This window comes from Nicotiana tabacum, chromosome 22, assembly GCF_000715075.1.
Source record: "Nicotiana tabacum cultivar K326 chromosome 22, ASM71507v2, whole genome shotgun sequence".
NCBI lineage: Eukaryota > Viridiplantae > Streptophyta > Magnoliopsida > Solanales > Solanaceae > Nicotiana > Nicotiana tabacum.
The window spans coordinates 129,718,108-129,735,875 of record NC_134101.1 but is presented as its reverse complement, the minus strand read 5'-3'; positions in this window follow the sequence as shown (position 1 = coordinate 129,735,875).

Genomic DNA, 17,768 nt, shown 5'->3' with positions numbered 1-17,768 from the left:
TGTGTCCCGTTTTTGATTTGGAGGTCCGTAGGTTGTTTCGGCATGAATTGGCAAAAGTTGAAAAATGGAAGATTTTGGAAAGTTTGACCGAGAGTTGACTTTATTGATGTCGGGTTCAGATCCCAGTTCCGAAAGTTGGAATAGATCCGCACTGTTATTTATGACTTGTGTGCAAAATTTGATGTCAATCGGAGTTGGTTTGGTATGAATCGATATTAGTTTTGGAATTCAAAAATTCATAAGTTTCTTAGGCTTGAATCGATGAGGAACTCGTGATTCTAGTGTTGTTAGAAGAAATTTTAGGCTTCGATCAAGTTCGTATCATGTTTGGGACTTGTTAGTATACTTGGTTGGGGTCCTATGGGACTCGGGTGAGTTTCAGATGGGTTTGGATTGTGCGACGCTCTTATTTGATGTTTCGGTGATGTTTCTTTTGGCATAAAAGGTACCACATTGTACAAACAACCTTTTATTTGTGATTCGATTGAACTATCAGTTCTGTATTGTAATTACAGAACCATAGCAACAAGGATCATCGCATTTCGAGATCGTATGGAAGAGTTATGCCGATTTTCGTGTCGGGAAAGACTACTGTTTTTCTGGTGTTTGAGGAAACAGACAAATCGCAGGTGCCAAATGCGATTTATAAGTCTGAGGTGTCAAATGGGATTTATAAGTCTCAGGTGTCAAATGAGATTTATAAGTCTCAGGTGTCAAATGCAATTTATAAATCTGAGGTGTCAAATACAACTTGCCTGGAGAGGTTTCTAAAAACGGGAATTTCACCATTTTTATCATATTTTGAGTTGTAGACTTTGGATGTGGGTAATTTTTGAGGGGTTCTTCACGTGATTTTTTGGGATAAGTGATCTTTACCCGTGATTTGATTTTATTTCATAATTTTATCTTTGTTTTTATCATTAAATTAGTGAATTGAATGGAAGAAAATGGGAATTTTATAAAATCTTTCAAAAATGTAAAATGAGGATTTGAAGGGCGATTCGATATCAGAATTTGATAATTTTGGTATCGTTGGACTCGTATCGGAATGAGTGTTTGTATTTTATGAATTTTATCGGGTACTGAGGTGCGGGTACGAGGTTGACTTTTTAGGTTTAATTAAAGACCGAAGCTTTATTATCCGAAATTATTTTCTATGAGTTTAATTTATAATTTGAAGTTATTTTGGCTAGATATGTAACTTTGTGTGAGGGAACTACCCTTAAGATTTGAGTCATTTATGCTAATTGTGTCATGTGAAGGCCGTGTACGTACTCGGGCTTATTTGTTGAAAATTGGAATGTTTAGGGCTCTTAGGTTCTTATGTTCATTAGATATGAAGTTGTTTTATCATGTGAAATCCTCCATTAAATAAATTCACCCTTATGTGTCTTATTTGAAATTAATTGATTCATGTTCTACCCTTGTTGCCAATTAAACTCTTATGTGCCTTAATTGAAGTTGTTGTCTCTTTATTTCCTTTTTGTCTTTCCCGTAGTTGCTTAACCTTGATTGAAGTTATTATTATTTCTTCCGTAATTGCTTAATCTTAATTGAGGTTATTATTATTTCTTTAGTAATTGCTTAGCCTTAATTGAAGTTTTGTTATCTCTTTCATTGTTGACATATTCTTAACTGGGGTCATTGATTCATGCTATCTCTCTTATCGTGGAATTGCACTCTTGTGGAATCATTGTTACACATTGTCTCTCCTTTGTTGAGCTATTCTTTTTGAAAGTCATTTTATTGTGTTGTTATGTTTTGGCACACATGGTATTGTTGAGAGGATTGTCGGGGTGTTCGCACGTGAGTTGTCCATGCTGTTCTTATTATTGATATTTGCACATGCAAAATGATAAGACGGGATATATATGTGGTTTGCGCATGCGGCGAGACAAGGTGGGAATATTGTTGTGCGCGTGCGGCGAGACAAGGCATACATTTACCTTATTATTGCGCACGTGGCGAGACAAGGTAGGCTATGTCGGGGAATGATTTGTGATGAACTGTGATGGCCTGAGGGCATTGTTATTGTTGTTATTTATGTAGTGGTGTGCCTACCCTGTGTGAGTTATACCGTGTATATTTTGTGGTGATCATTTCTTATATGCCATTCATTGTCTCTACTCCTACTTGTTGACTTGGATTGTGGTAGAACACTTGCACAAGCATACACGTAAATAAATCACCCATATCAGTTTAAGAAGATGAATCCTGATGTTATTGACCATTTACATTTACTCCTGTGTACTTACCTTCTGTGTGAGAGTTATCTTGTTGGAATGTGAGTTGTCCGTGCAGTCATGAGTCATTGTTATCATTGGCACGTGAGTGGTCTATGCGGATATTAGATAATTTCAGCAGTTGATGTTAGGCGTATGAAGTTTAATGACGAAATACAAGTTAAAATGAGGCAATAATCAAACCGAGGGGCTTTCTACCCGGGCTTCGAACTGATCGATAAAAGGCCTCGAGGTCGATATCCGGCTCGAGCTTGAGCTATCGGGGGTAACCGGGAAGGGAATAACAGTTAATATATAATTAAAGAAGGCTCTTTATGGCCAATATCAAGCAATAAATGAATAACAAGTATGAAAGCAATAAATGGAAAGAGTAGCGTCGAACGAGTAAGTTAGAGAGAAAAAAGAGAGAGAGATATTATTGATCTTGTGTAGAATGGTTGGAGTTTTTCCTTACAGCGTGTTAATGACTCCCCTTTTATAAGAGGGGGAATCCAAACTGTGTACAAGATACGCTGAGTGATAAAGGAAGCGGGATGGGACAACTAACTAGCTTCATGACGTATACGTAGGCCAATGTTAGGCTGCCCAGGTAGACTTAACTGACTCCAGATGCACTCTTCGGAGGCCTCCCGTGCTCGTCGGGGTCTCAGCCAATGTTATCCCTAGGCCAGGTGTCAACAGATCTTGAGGGAAGTATCCAGCTCGAGGTCTCGAGCCTCCGAGGTGATCTCCTGAAGCACTTTGTCAACGAGAAATCGGTCCCCCCCCCTCCGATTTCACCGATAGTCTCTGCGTTTCTTAGAGGGAAGCGATAAGAAATGATTTTGACATCCCACTCTATGGGCTCCCATAATGACGTCATGCTGATGGCGCAACCCTTCATGAGTGCCGAAACGTTTCACCATTTCGCTTTTCAGGGCCATTCGGCATGTCATGATTCCTCGTTCTTCGGGGTCATAATGTTGCTGTTGATTCAGCTTCCATGAATGCATTGAATGGGCCTGTCGTTACGTTTTTCGAGGGCGATAATGGCGCCATTGGTTACCTTGCCCTTCTCCTCTATAAATGGGGCTTCTTGTGATCAGTTTTTAACCCAAGCATCCTCCGATATTTATCTTTTCCTCCTTTCTTGCTATCTTTTTTCTTTGCCGTTTCACCATGTTTGAGGCCCACGACCTCAAGATTTTATGTCGACATCATGCGTGGTATGTCCTGACTCCCGGACCTTCTCTGGTCGGATGAAGTTATGCTGCCTTGATGCTATTGTTGTTGTTGTTGCTGCTATTGTTGCTGTCTCCATTAGCTCGGGGTGATGAAGCAGAGGACCGATTTCCTCCGACCCGAGGAAGTATTTGGATTATACACTGCTGCTCAAGAGGGGGCTCGGATTATACACCACTGCTTACCCTCCTTCCTCGACTTGGCGTATTACACCCCCTTTGGATTCCTTGGGGTATGGCGGCGCTTTCTACTGGCTATCACCTCCAAGGCCGAGGCAACGTCTCAAGAAGTGGCTTTATAATAGTAATACTAGCGGAATTTATACTAGCTAGATTTTTCACCCATCCACTTCTTGTCTCCTTTTGACTTCTCCTTTATCACTTTGCTCTTCTCCATCGCTTTCCTCTTCTATATCCTCTCTTTTGAAGATGTCATTCCGAGACGGTCGAGATGAGGTTCCCGAGGGGATTGGACTTGGAAGATATTGTCTTTGAGGTCGCACGCCTGAGGAGATGATGCCGAAGATACTGCTATTGGGGACGCACTTTGGGAATAAGCTGGATTCTTAGACTTTTGTTGTATGTACACCTTTTAACTTCTTTGTTCCTGTGTAAGGACCCCCTTGCAGGCTTTTGTAATTATATGTAAGGACCCTCCGAGGGCCGTTGTAAGTGAACATTTATGAATACAAAGATATTTTCTTGACTCCTACCTTTGATACTTGCTATATTTCTTTATGTTTGCGGCGGCTACGAATGCATGATCCTGTTTGTCGTTGCTAATACTGAACCCGAATGAGAGTATTCCTTCCGGACTTCGGTTTATGGAAGTGGCTTTGCGCGGAAATGAGAATAATGCTTTGGGCTTCGGGGTTGTGACTTACTAGTTGAGCTTCGTAATAACCTTTGAGAAGAAATTTGCTCGGGGACCCGTGGACGGGGGGTGCTTGTGATTTCTTGAAAGCAGTCCCCGAGTGAAGGCTCACTCACACTCGGACCATCCGAAAGCGCGTTTTAGTGCTGTAGATAGATTCTGAAAAAGGGGGTTTGTCCGACTCTGGACAGCACCTGGAGTCAGGTCCGTACGGGCAACGTTCAAAAAACGCTCATTTCTTCATAGTCTGGTTCCCTTTGATGGAGATCTTCGAAGTCGTGTGTCACCCTTGTGTTGGCTAAGGCATTGTTGGCTCTTTGGAGCGCAACCTTACTTTGACGAAGGTCCTCGAGGTCGGGTACCACCTCGAGGCTGGAGTGGATGCTATCAGTTAGCGTTCCCGATCAGCTTTGAGGTAGGTGAATCGTCGCCACCCTTCCCACATATAATATGAGGCTGTTTCCGCCTTCTCAGGAGTTACCCCATCTCACACAGTTGCCATTTTCTTCCTGCGCCATGTTTCCGGTATTAACACGCATGTACATCCTTCTGCCCTTTAGTCTTTCAACTTTGCGACTACTATGGCGGCAATGTCGGGATTAATCCGACAGGGGGGAAGAGCTCCCCCCGATTTTTGGGATCATCGAGGTCTGCTGACTTCATGGTTCTAGTCAATTACGGATTTCGTTGATGTTGTCAGTGACAGCAAAGACCGGGCATGGACAAGTCACTTCGCCCGGGTGCTGACTGCTAGTATTATACCTTAGGAACCCATATTATTTATTGGAAAGTGGATCTATACTCTTAGGCGACGCGCCTTGTGCTTTACTAGTTCTGCCTATGGCGAGAGCAGATTTAGTAGTTGTGTCTTCCTCCCTTCTTCTGCAGTGGTTATATGGGAGTCGGGCGACGCCCTTGATCTGCCAGGCTCGGCTTGAGGATCTGGCGGCCCGCTCGTTCCTCGAGGAGCGCGAGTGGCGAGCTTTGTCCCGGGGTGAATGGGATGAAAAATATCATGGTGAGCGTTGTGCTGTTCCTTCCTTGCTACCGCTTGATACTTCTTACTGAGTTTTCTTCTATAGACCTTCGACAATCTTGAGTTTGGACTACTTCGTTGTGGAGCTAGGCTTTGGATGAAGGTATGTCCCTTAGGCTCCTTTACGAGGAAAATGAAGTTGGGTCGATGTACTGTGATATGAGGCATATTGGTGCTCAAATTACGAGAGCTATTTGATGGAGTAGGTAATTTCTCGTGGTATGCGTTTCGCTTTTTAACCTCTTTAGGTTAACTTTCTGCATGTTTCAGTTGCAGAAAAAGACGGAGGCTCTGGAGTACCTTAGGGGTGAAGCTGACCGTGTTAGGGATGACTGTGGCGAACTAAGAGCTCAGGTGCAGGCCCAAGCTTCAGAGGAGAAGGGTGCCTTGGCTAAAGTTCCCGCCTTCGAGGCCCAACTCCGCTTGGTTCGTGATAACGCTTCAGTTCAAGCGGATATGATCGTGGAGCTCGAGCCCGAATTTTCGAAGGTTAGGGCTGAAATCATCGATGCTCGAGCTGAAGCAGCATTGAGTTGGACTAAGGATGATCAGGAGATGGCGATTCATTTGTAGGATGCTACTAATGCCCAAGCTGAGTTGAAGAGGGCCCTTGATCGTGAATAGAGGATCAAGGAATATGTTCGTTGCAGATCCCGAAGAGAGGTACTTCAAGAGATTGGCGCCAGGGGTTTTGTTCTCCTAGAAGAGCTAGCTCGAGCGAGGGCGGACGAGCGTGATGCTCGGTCACTTCTTCCCGATGCTGCGGAGAGTGAAGATGGGGCTGGTAGGCTGTAGCCTTCTGAAGTAGAGCATAGATTTTGCCATTTTGTACGTGGTATTCGCAGAGCACATTTGTAGATGGAGAACGTACCTTTTGCGTATGTAAATAAAAGAAAACCTAAAGCTTTATCTCTTACGTATCCCTTTCTGCTTTGCTTTTGACTAGGCGGGCTGGTTTTGGAGTTTGGCGAGAATCCTTAGATTCGTAATACTGTTCCGGAGCTCATCAGTAGGCCCGGAGGCTCTTTCATGCTCGGTTAAATACGACTTTTAACGCAAGCTGGCATTAGAGCTCTTATGCTTTACTCAACTGTTTTGGGTTTAGTCTCCGAGTCAGGTTTTGACTCGAGCCTACTTGACCTTCAATCTTTTGTGCCTGCATGGCGGACGACAATGGCTCTTACACCTTGCCCTTGGGCATATGTATTTTAACTATTTTGGGTTCAGTCTCTGTTGCAACTCGAGCTTAATTGACCTTCAATCTTTTGTGCCTGCATGGGAAGATGACAATGGCTCTTACGCCTTACCCTTGGACATTTGTATTTTAACTATTTTGGGTTTAGTCTCCGAGCCGGGTTGCAACTCGAGCTTAATTGACCCAAGTTCTTATTTTTTGTGCCGGCGACTATGGCTCTTACACCTTGGGTTGAAGCGACCTTTTAAGTATGTGGCCCTGAGGCTCATGGAGTTGGCGACAATGGCTCTTACACTTTGGGTCGAAGCGACCTTTTAAGTATATGGTCCTGAGGCTCATAGAGCTGGCGACGATGGCACTTACGCTGTGCCCTTAGGCATGTATAGTTAACTATTTTGGATCCGATCTTCGAATCGGGTTACGACTCGAGGTCATTTTAATCCTCAAGTTTTCAATTTTTTTAAGCTGGCGATAGTGGCTTTTACGCTTTTAGTCGCTGCAACCTTTTAGTGTGTGGCCCTGAGGCTTGTTTGGCTGGCGACAATGGCTCTTACGCTTTTGCTCGTGGGCATATATAGGCTTTGTTTTCCTCTCGTTAAGGACTTTTGAAATGATTTTGCCTGACCCGTTGTCGGTTCGGGAAGAACCTCGATTTCAAGTCGTTAGCGGCGATGTTCGAGCACCTCAGAAGGTTTAGCTCGTAGGCTGAATAGCTCGAAGCCTTGTGATTTGGAGCTTACATGGTCGAAGCTCATTTGCCTATTGATGGTATCCTGTTTTAACCGGTTCTTTTTGAAGTAGATTCAAAGTAATGGCTGTGATTTTGCTAGCGATGGTCGGGCATCCCCGAGTCGCGTTAATTTGGCTGGTGCAGTCGTATTAACCATAGTCATTTGTGTTTGGTTGGAGCCATTTTTGATCCCGAGTGTGGTATTTTAGGCATCTATATCGAGGGTATGCCCTTTCGAGAGTTTTACAAAACATATATCCTAAACTTCGGGATTGAGTTTTATGCCTGTGGTAAGGTCTTACAAAATTTTCATGCCTGTTGAGGTCTTACAGTTTGTCATACCTGTTGAGGTCTTACAGTTTTTTCATGCCTGTTGAGGTCTTACAGTTTTTGTTCTATGTTGAATAGATCTTGCTAGACCGAGTTTGCCCACTCGGGGTCTTACGACCTCGGGTTTTTAAGTGAGTGGCGACTGGTGACAGTCTCCAAGACATCGAGTTTTGCTTAGGCTCGAATGCCATTGCTCGCGAGTTCGAAGTTGCCTCATTGAGGGCATACGACCATGGGGTTCCATCCCTTGAGGCCATGCGTTTCTTTTTCGAACTTTTGACGTTAGTCTCCGAATACTCAAGGTACCTTCGATGTTGGAGTTTCTTGGCGGTTTTTGCGTTGCCTTACCTGAAGGTTTAATGATTTCAGAGTTTCGACCCGGAGGTTGTCTGAGTGTTGAATTGCCGATCCCTGAGTGTTCGGGACGTTTCCGGCGGAGGAATTGTTACCTTATTTTGCGAAGGTGTTTTTGACAAAAGGTATTCTTTGATCGTCCAATACAATAGTACACATATTTGCCGATGGGAGCCTGGCTATATGGACACGGTTCGTTCGATCGTTTGGCCTGGTACATTACTTTCCTACAGGAACCCCATTTGGCATTTCATGAGTTTTTCGAGCGGCAGCTTTCTGGGGGGATGCCCCTTATCGTTCAAAGTTGACTGCAAAAGAAGTTTTGAGCATTTGCTGAGTTTCCCTTAGGCAGCTCGCAGATGTTGCCTCATTAAAAACCTTGACGGTAAAACCCTTCTTTTGGGACAAAAACTCGGTCGAAGGAAAAGAGTGCAACGGGTGCATTTTAGAACCTTAAGGTTTTCGGGTAGGGTTAGCATTCTGACCGCTCCGATCGAGTGCCTCCATAAGGGTTATCCCTAAATTCAAAACAAAAAGGGAGATGGTTGTACCTTGAAGTGAGATATGCTGGCAATGCCTCTGGATTGATTCGCTACAATCGTGAGGGCTGATTTGTTTCAATTGCCCAAGGTGAAGACGCGTTATGGTTCTTTACTTCATTTTTCCAAGTTCGATCGAGGGTGAGGCCCGATTCGCCCTTTGGTTTACTCGGGGGCGGAGGTACGAACATTGGTACTCGGGTGAGGCCTGCATAAGGGTTATCCCCATAGACGGTTTTAATTCCGTCCTTTATTGGAAATTTTATCATCTCGTGAAGGGTGGATGGCACTGCTCTCATGCAGTGTATCCACGGCCACCCGAATAAGGCGTTATATCTCATGTCTCCTTCGATGACATGGAATTTGGCGTCTTAGGTCGTGCCGACCACGGTGACCGGAAGGATGATTTCTCCTTTCGTTGTTTCGCTTGCCATATTGAATCCGCTAAGGACTCGAGTGGCGGGCTCGATTTGGTTGAGCAATCTGAGCTGCTCTATCACCTTCAACCTGACAATATTAGCCGAGCTACCTGGATCTATGAGTACACGTTTTATTTGAAAAGAATTCACAAGGAAGGAGATTACCAGTGCGTCATTATGGGGTCGAGACAAGGTCACGATGTCCTCTTCGCTGAATATGTCCTCGGGAATATATCCCTGAGTCCGCTTTTCTCTGGTGATGGATATTTTCATTCTTCTCATTACAGGTTCTTGCGGGGTATCGGTGCCCCCCATGATCATTTGGATGACATGTTGCGGCTCGTTTGCCTCGTTATTCTTGGTTGGATCCCTTTCCCGGAACTGATTTTTAGCTCGATCGCTAAGGAATTCCCAGAGATGTCCTTTGTTAAGCATTCAAGCTACCTCTTCTCGTAGCTGATGACAATCTTCGGTCTTGTGGTCGTGCGTGTTGTGAAATTCACATACCAAGTTGTAATTCCTTTTCGAAGAATCCGATTGTATAGGTTTGGGCCACTTGGTGTCTCTGATTTTACTGATGGCGAACATGATATTCGACACATCGACGTTGAAGTTGTATTCTGACAAGTGGGGTGCACCCGTTGTCACTACGTTCTGATCGAACCTGGCTCTGTTGATGAGCCCTCGAGGATCCTGTCCTCGATCTACTCTCCAATCATTGCGATGTAGGTTGCACCTTGGGGCATTCCTCCTATCTTCGAGGTATGGCTGATACCTTTCTTTGATTAGTTTTGGTTCCTTTTCTATGAGCCTGCTCGGGTATACTGAGCCCGAAGGGGCTCCCAACTGGTCATCCTCGGCCCTGATCTTCGACTGGTACCGGTTGTGGACGTCTGACCAGGTCACAACTGGGTACTCGATCAGGTTCTATTTCAGCTATTTCGAAGCCACCGAACTTCGTTCGTTCAGACCTTGAGTAAAGGCCTGCACTGCCCAGTCGTCGGAGACTGGCGGTAGCTCCATCCTTTCCATCTGAAAGCGAGACACGAAAGCCTGTAGCATCTCGTTCTCCCTTTGCTTGATTTTGAAAACGTCGGACTTCCTCGTCGCTACTTTGATGGCACCAGCATGTGCCTTTACGAAGGAGTTTGCTAGCATGGCAAATGAATCTATGGAGTTAGGAGCCAAGTTGTGATACCACATCATGGCCCCCTTCGAGAGTGTTTCCCTGAATTTTTTCAATAATACGGACTCAATCTCGTCATTCTTTATATTGTTGCCTTTTACCGCACAGGTGTAGGCTGTAACGTGCTCATTAGGGTCAGTAGTCCCTTTGTACTTGGGGAGTTCCGGCATTCTGAACTTCTTTGGAATGGGTTTCGGGGCCGCCTCCTTGGGGAACAACCTTTGTATGAACTTCTTCGAATCCACGCCATTGAGGACCAGGGGCGCACCCGGGATCTGGTCGACCCTAGAGTTATAGGTCTCGACCTTCATGTCTTTGGCTGCTATCATTTTCTCGCCCGATTCGATCCTTTTGGTGAGATCCTCAAGCATTTTTACTATGGCCGGGTCGGCTATCGTCCCGTTATTGCTCGATCTCTCAGGTGCCTATTCGGCTAGGGGAGCTGTTTCTGGCGCTGCTGTGCTGGGAGTCTTCGGATGGCTTTGTAACTGAGCGATAGCCAACTGTTGTGCCTGCAACATTTCAAAAATAACATGAAGGCTAACTTCATGTTCTTCCTAGGCTGGGGTTTTTTGGGCTTCCTGTTGGTCGTCATTCCGTATGCTTCTATCGGTGTGTGAGGTTTCATTAACCTGTTGTGCATCCTTCGAATTCATGTCCGCTAAAATTGGGCCGGGCGCGTTATCGAGATTCTGCGATGGCGCACCGACAACTGGAACAACCACACCATTTTCCCCGTGGTTTTCGAGGTTGTCATTCTCGACTCTGTTTATTGAGCCGGACATTTTGTCCTAAAATCAAAAGATCTTGGACAAGAAAAAGTGTGAAAGAAAACTTGCGTTTTTGTAATGAAACCAGCAAGAAAATAATCACTATTATTTTTAGCCCCACAGTAGGCACCAAACTGTTTACCGTAAAAATGGTAATAACAATTAAATTTATAAATGAGACTCTAAAAATACGTGATCTATTTTGATGCTAGTTGTTAGGGCAGTTGATGCTAGGCGTATGGAGTTTAATGACGAAATACAAGTTAAAACGGGGTAGTAATCAAACCGAGAGGCTTGCTACCCGGGCTTCGAACTGATCGATGAAAGGCCTCGAGGTCGATATCCGGCTCGAGAGCTATCAGGGGTAACCGGGAAGGGGATAACAGTTAAGATATAATAAATAAGGCTCTTTATGGCCAATATCAAGTAATAAATGAAGAACAAGTATGAGATCAATAAATGGAAAGAGTAGCCTCGAACGAGTAAGTTAGAGAGAAAAAAGAGAAAGAGATATTATTGATCTTGTGTAGAATGGTTGGAGTTTTTCCTTACAGAGTGTTAATGACTCCCCTTTTATAAGAGGGGGAATCCAAACTTAGTACAAGATACGATACGTGATAAAGGAAGCGGGATGGGACAACTAACTAGCTTCATAACGTATACGTAAGCCAATGTTAGGCTGCCCAGGTAGACTTAACCAACTCCTGATGCACTCTTCGGAGGCCTCCCGTGCTCATCGGGGTTTCGGTCAATGTTATCCCTAGGCCGAGTGTCGACATATCTTGAGGGAAGTACCCGACTCGAGGTCTCAAACCTCCAAGGCGATCTCCTAAAGCACTTTGTCAACGAGAATTTGGTCCCCCCGATTTCACCGAACACAATACTATTGGCACGTAAGTTGTCTTTGCATTCATGATTCATTATTATTGTTGGCATGTGAGTGGTCCGTGCGGATATTAGATATTGTCACTCTCTTGGCACGTGATTCGACCGTGCGGCTATGAATTATAATGTGGGGTAAAAGGGGTTATTCTTAATGAGTTGTTTGTTTTCCTTTATTTGTTTTCACCAGACTTAGTCTGGGTTCAGCTTACTCTACAACATTATTACCTGTTTGCTTCTTATTGCTAATTTTCATTTCTAGTGTTTCATTGTGAGAATTGTTTTGTCTCCCTTACCATGCTTAGCTTTATATTAATAGTGTTTCCCCGTTAGTTCACATTCATACTTATTTAAGTTGTTTAGTCTAGTAGGTGTCTTGACTATCCTATGTCACTACTCCACTGAGGTTAATCTTGATACTTACTGGGTACCGCTGTGGTATGCTTTTTGCACATTTTTATGCAGATCTAGGTATTTTGGAGTTGGTTGATCAATAGCTAGTTGTTCGGGTTTTGCTGTGGAGACTCAAGGTAAACCTGCTTTCATGTTTGCAGGCCTCGGAGTCACCTTCTGATATTGTACTGTTTATCTCTATTCTGAAACAATTGTACTTAGAAGACTTTCTAGTAAATTCGGTAGAGCTTATGACTTGTACTAATGGTTTTGGGATTGTAAGCTTTGTATAGAAAATTTAAGTTCATGTTTAATATTTTTTGGTTGAGTTTGCCATTAATTCAGTAAGTGTTAGGCTTACCTAGTCCCTAAGACTAGGTGCCATCACGACATCCTACGAAGGAAAATTGGGATCATGACAAGTTGGTATTGGAGCTCTAGTTTCATAGGTGCTACGAATCATAAGCGAGTTTAATAGAGTCTTGCGGATCAGTACGAAGATGTCTGTACTTATCTTTGAGAGGCTACAAAACTATTAGGAAGACTTTACTTCTTTCATTCCTATCGTGCGAATTTATTGATCTTGATTTCGAGCCTTTATCATTCATTTCTCTCACAGATGGTAAGAACACGATCTGTAGTCATTGATGACGCTACCCTAGAGCTGGTATTGCTAGGGGTCGGGGTAGAGGCAGAGGCAGAGGTCAAGGAGAAGCACGTACCCAGCTAGAGCACCTGTTAGAGCAACAACTGAGGAACCACTAATAGCTCTGGTTAGGGGCAGGCATCGGAGGCACTTGTCGCTACCCTGAGACTTCAGGAGATTTTAGCATAGTTCCTGAGCATGTTTGACACGTTGGCTCAAGCAGGGTTGATTTCGGTTGCACTAGCTACTCCACAGACTAGGGGAGGCTCAGACTCCCGCTGCCCATACTCCAGAGCAATCAGTCCACGTTGGTCAAGTTCCAGGGGTCATGCCAGCACATCCTGTTGTTCCCATTCAACCCGTGGTTAGGGCGGAAACATCTGAGGAGGAACAACTTAAACTTGTGAGGATCAAGATGTATCATCCTTCTACTTTCAGTAGTTTGGCTTCAGATGATGCCTAGGGTTTTCTAGGCCACCGTATTCTCTACACTATGAGTATTATGGAGACGAGTGGGGTATCTTTTCAGCTTAGCAGCATATCAGTGGTGGCGAGCATACGAGTTGGGTAGCCCGGCCAATGCAGCTTCACTTTCATGGACTCAATTCTCAGAGATATTCTTGAGAGAGTTTGTTCCCTAGACTCTCCCGAATGCATGGTGCACGGAATTTGAACAGCTGCGTCGGGGCACTATGTCAGTGTTAGAGTGCCGTTAGATTCAGTGATTTGTCCAGACATGCACCTGCTTTGATTTCTACAGTTAGAGAGCAAGTCAGCAGGTTCATTGAGGGGCTCAGTCATGTTATTTAGTTCAGCATGGCTCTAGAGTTGAAAATGGATGTTACATTTCACTAGGTGGTAGAGGTCGCTCGCCGATTAGAGGGCATGCGGTACCAGAAGAGAGGGGAAATGCAGGTTCAGGAGAGAGAGGACAAGGAAGCTAAGAAGCCTTGTGGATCAGGAGGATCTACTAGTCCCTATTTGTAGGCAGGGTACGCCATGGTAGATATTTTATGGGTTAACCAGATTAGTTTTCACTTCAGGCTTCGTTCGGAGCTTCAGATATCCATGGGTCTTAGAATACCCGTACCGGACAGCTTTCACAGCCACGCCAACATAGGGGTTCCTTTGAGAGTGGGGATACCATCCACATGGTGAGAGATTGTACCAAACTCCAGATAGATATATTGCAGCGGAGTATTCAGGCGGGTATAGGGCACCTAGGAAGGGGAGGCCCGGCCCATTGATACGCTTTCTATGGTGGGGCTGAGGCTGCTGCACCTGATAATGTCGTTATAGGTATGATTTTGATTGTTATAGAGGGGAATCATTCTTATTTTGTTTTGGTTCTGCTGATCGGGGTAAGTCCTCTTATCTTGCTTCACATATGGGTGAGTTTCATAATTTTGTACTTTGTTTATGTGTTTAACCTGTTGGAAGGTTTTATAGTGGTCGCCCATGTCTATCATTTTTTTGTTCGCTATTAAGAGCTATGAGGCTAGGAGTGACTTTCTATCATCCATTATAGTAGGGTTTGATGTTATTTCTGGGTGGTTAGTTGCGGTTTGTGATTTAGATGCTCTACCGGTTTGGGAGTTTAGGATGAGTTGTGACTTTGTTAGTGGAAATTGAATTAGTAGGAGGCTCCAATGTGAATGATGTGTATTCTACTTGTGATTCAGAGCTGAGGATGGGATCCTCGCGCCTTCATGTGATTTGATATGTTTGAACTGGGCTGCGGGCCGCGGTGGAGTTATATTAGGATGAGATCCTTGTAATTTGTTCATATACTTGATTCTCCCTTGTGGAATTATTCGCAATATGTTGTAGACAGGGAGTTCTGCCCATCGGGCTTGTTTGATAGTTCTTTCCAACGTTTCCTTGTATATTTAGTCATATTCGTGCTGTACTTATTAGGTTTTAGCTTACGATATGTGTGCCCAGGTGGCGTTAAATGTGACTTGTTGATTCGGGAGAATAGTTATAAGGTCTCCATGTCTCTTGCATTATTTCCAATGTTGTGAAGGTTTGAAACGAGGATATAATTGAGATAAGGCTAATTGCCGGTGCTGTATTTTATTATTGGCAGCTATTATGATTAGTGATGTCGTTATGGGCATATGCGTGATATGTGGTTATACCGTGTGAGTGTAGGCATGAGTTGTTACAATTGGCTGAGGCTGATACCGTGTGTTGATGTAGGAATCGAGTCTTTTGGTAATGATCTAATGGTGAGAAATTTGGCACTAAGGTTTATTAGTGTAGATAGAAGAAATGATCTTAAATTGAGATAGTATTTTTGGGCTTATGTGAATTGGGATGACGTGAAATCACCCGCGAAAATATGTATGGTAAGTACACTCAGTGATTTGATGACCTCGAAACAGTCATTGTCACGTTCGAGGACGAACAATTATTTTAGAGGGGGAGAATGTAACAACCCAACCGATTGTTTTTAGAATTAGCATTCCATTCGGTGGTTTAAGGTATCGAGCAACTTCATATTATGTGTTGTGACATGCGTGCATGGTCGAGTTCGGATTTCAGATGATTCAGGATTGATTTGGAAGAAGGATTCTTGTTTTAGAAGCTTAAGCGACAAGAGTTGATCGGAATTTGACTTTTATGTAGACGACTCCGAAATGGTGTTTTCATGGTTCCAACAGCTTTGTATGGTGATTTTGGTCTTAGGAGTGTGTCCGGATGTTGATTTGGAGGTCCGTAGGTCATTTCGTCATGAATCGGTGAAAGTTGAAAAATATAAGATTTTGGAAAGTTTGACCGGGAGTTGACTTTATTGACGTCGGGGTCGGATCCCGATTCCAAAAGTTGGAATAGGTACGTACTGTCATTTAAGGCTTGTGTGCAGAATTTGAAGTTAATCGGACTTGGTTTGGTATGAATCGACATTAGTTTTGAAATTCAGAAGTTCATAAGTTTCTTAGGCTTGAATCAATGCACGATTCACGATTCATGATTCTAATATTGTTAGAGGAAATTTGAGGCTTCGAGCAACTTTGTATCATAATTTGGGTCTTGTTAGTATACTTGGTTGGGGTCCCATGGGGCTCGGGTGAGTTTCGAATGAGTTTGGATTGTGCCGCGCTCTTATTTGATGTTTCAGCGTCATTCTTTTTGGCATAAAGGGTACCAGATTGTGCAAATGACCTTTGATTTGTTATTTGATTGAACCATCAGATCCATATCATAATTACAAAATCATAGCAACAAGAATCGTCGCATTCCGAGGTCGTATGAGAGAGTTATGCCCATTTTCGTGTCGGGAGATACAATTGCTTTTCTGGTGTTTGAGGGAGAAGAGACACATCACAGGTGTCAAATGCGATTTATATGTCTCAGGTGTCAAATGCGATTTATAAGTCTCATGTGTCAAATGGGATTTATAAGTCTCAGGTGTCAAATGCGACTTGCCTGGAGAGGTTTCTAAAAACGGGGGTTTCACCATTTGAGTTATAGACTTCGGATTAGAGCAATTTTTGAGGGGCTATTCACATGGTTGTTTGGGTAAGTGATCTTACTCGGATTTGATTTTATTTCATGATTTTATTTTCATCATTAAATTAGTGAATTGAATGCAAGAAATTGGGAATTTTATAAAATCTTTCAAAAATGTAAAAATGAGGATTTAAAGGGCGATTTGATATCGGAATTTGATTTTTGTAAGGTTGGACTCGTATCGGAATGGGTGTTCGGATTTTATGAATTTTATCAGGTTCCGAGGTGCAGGCCCGAGGTTGACTTTTTAGTTTTAATTAAAGACCGAAGCTTTATTATCTGGAATTGTTTCTTATGAATTTTATTTATGATTTGAAGTTATTTTGGCCAGATTTAAGCCGTTCGGATGTTGTTTCCCTCGAGAAAGTAATTTTAGAGTATCAGTCTAGCTTCTTTGAGGTAAGTATCTTGCCTAGCTTTGTGTGGGAAAACTGCCCCTTAGGATTTGAGTCATTTGTGCTAATTATGTCATGTGAAGTCCGTGCACGCGAGGTGAAGAGTACGTACTCGGGCTTATTTGTAGAAAATTTGACTGTTTAGGGCTCTTAGGTTCTTATGTTCATTAGATATGAAGTTGTTTTATCATGTTAAATCCTCCATTTACTAAATTCACCCCTACATATCTTATTTGGAATTAATTGATTCATGTTGTACCTTTGTTGCCAATTAAACTCGTATATGCCTTAATTGAAGTTGTTGCCTCTTTATTTCCTTGTTGTCTTTCTCGTAGTTGCTTAACCTTAATTGAAGTTATTATTATTTCTTCCGTAATTTCTTAACCTTAATTGAAGTTATTATTATTTCTTCCGTAATTGCTTAGCCGTATTTGAAATTTTATTATCCCTTTCATTGTTGACATATTCTTAATTGGGGTCATTGATTCATGCTATCTCTCTTATCGTTGAATTGCGCTCTTGTGGAATCATTGTTACACATTATCTCTCCCTTGTTGAGCTATTCTTATTGAGACCATTATTCCTTGTTGTGTCTTTTTTTATGAGCTCGTTATTTTGTTTCTTTGTGTTCTGAAGTTGTTGTGTTGATTTACTTGTCGTACTCTTGTGTTATCGTTGTTGTTGTTGTTGTAATCAGTGTTGTTGAGCCGTGGGCTATGCATGGTTGTGGTATTGAAACTATTTTGAGGAAATATTGTGTCATATGTGCACATGTTGTGAAAGTTATTTTATTATGTTGTTATGTTTTGGCACACATGGTATTGTTGAGAGGATTATCGGGGTATTCGCACGTGAGTTATCCATGCTATCATTATTATTGATATTTGCACATGCGATATGACAATGTGGGTTATATATGTGGGTTTGTGCATGTGGCAAGACAAGGCGGGAATATTATTATGCGCGTGCGGCGAGACAAGACGGGCATTTACTTTATTGTTGGGCACGTGGCGAGACAATGTGGGCTATATCGGGGAATG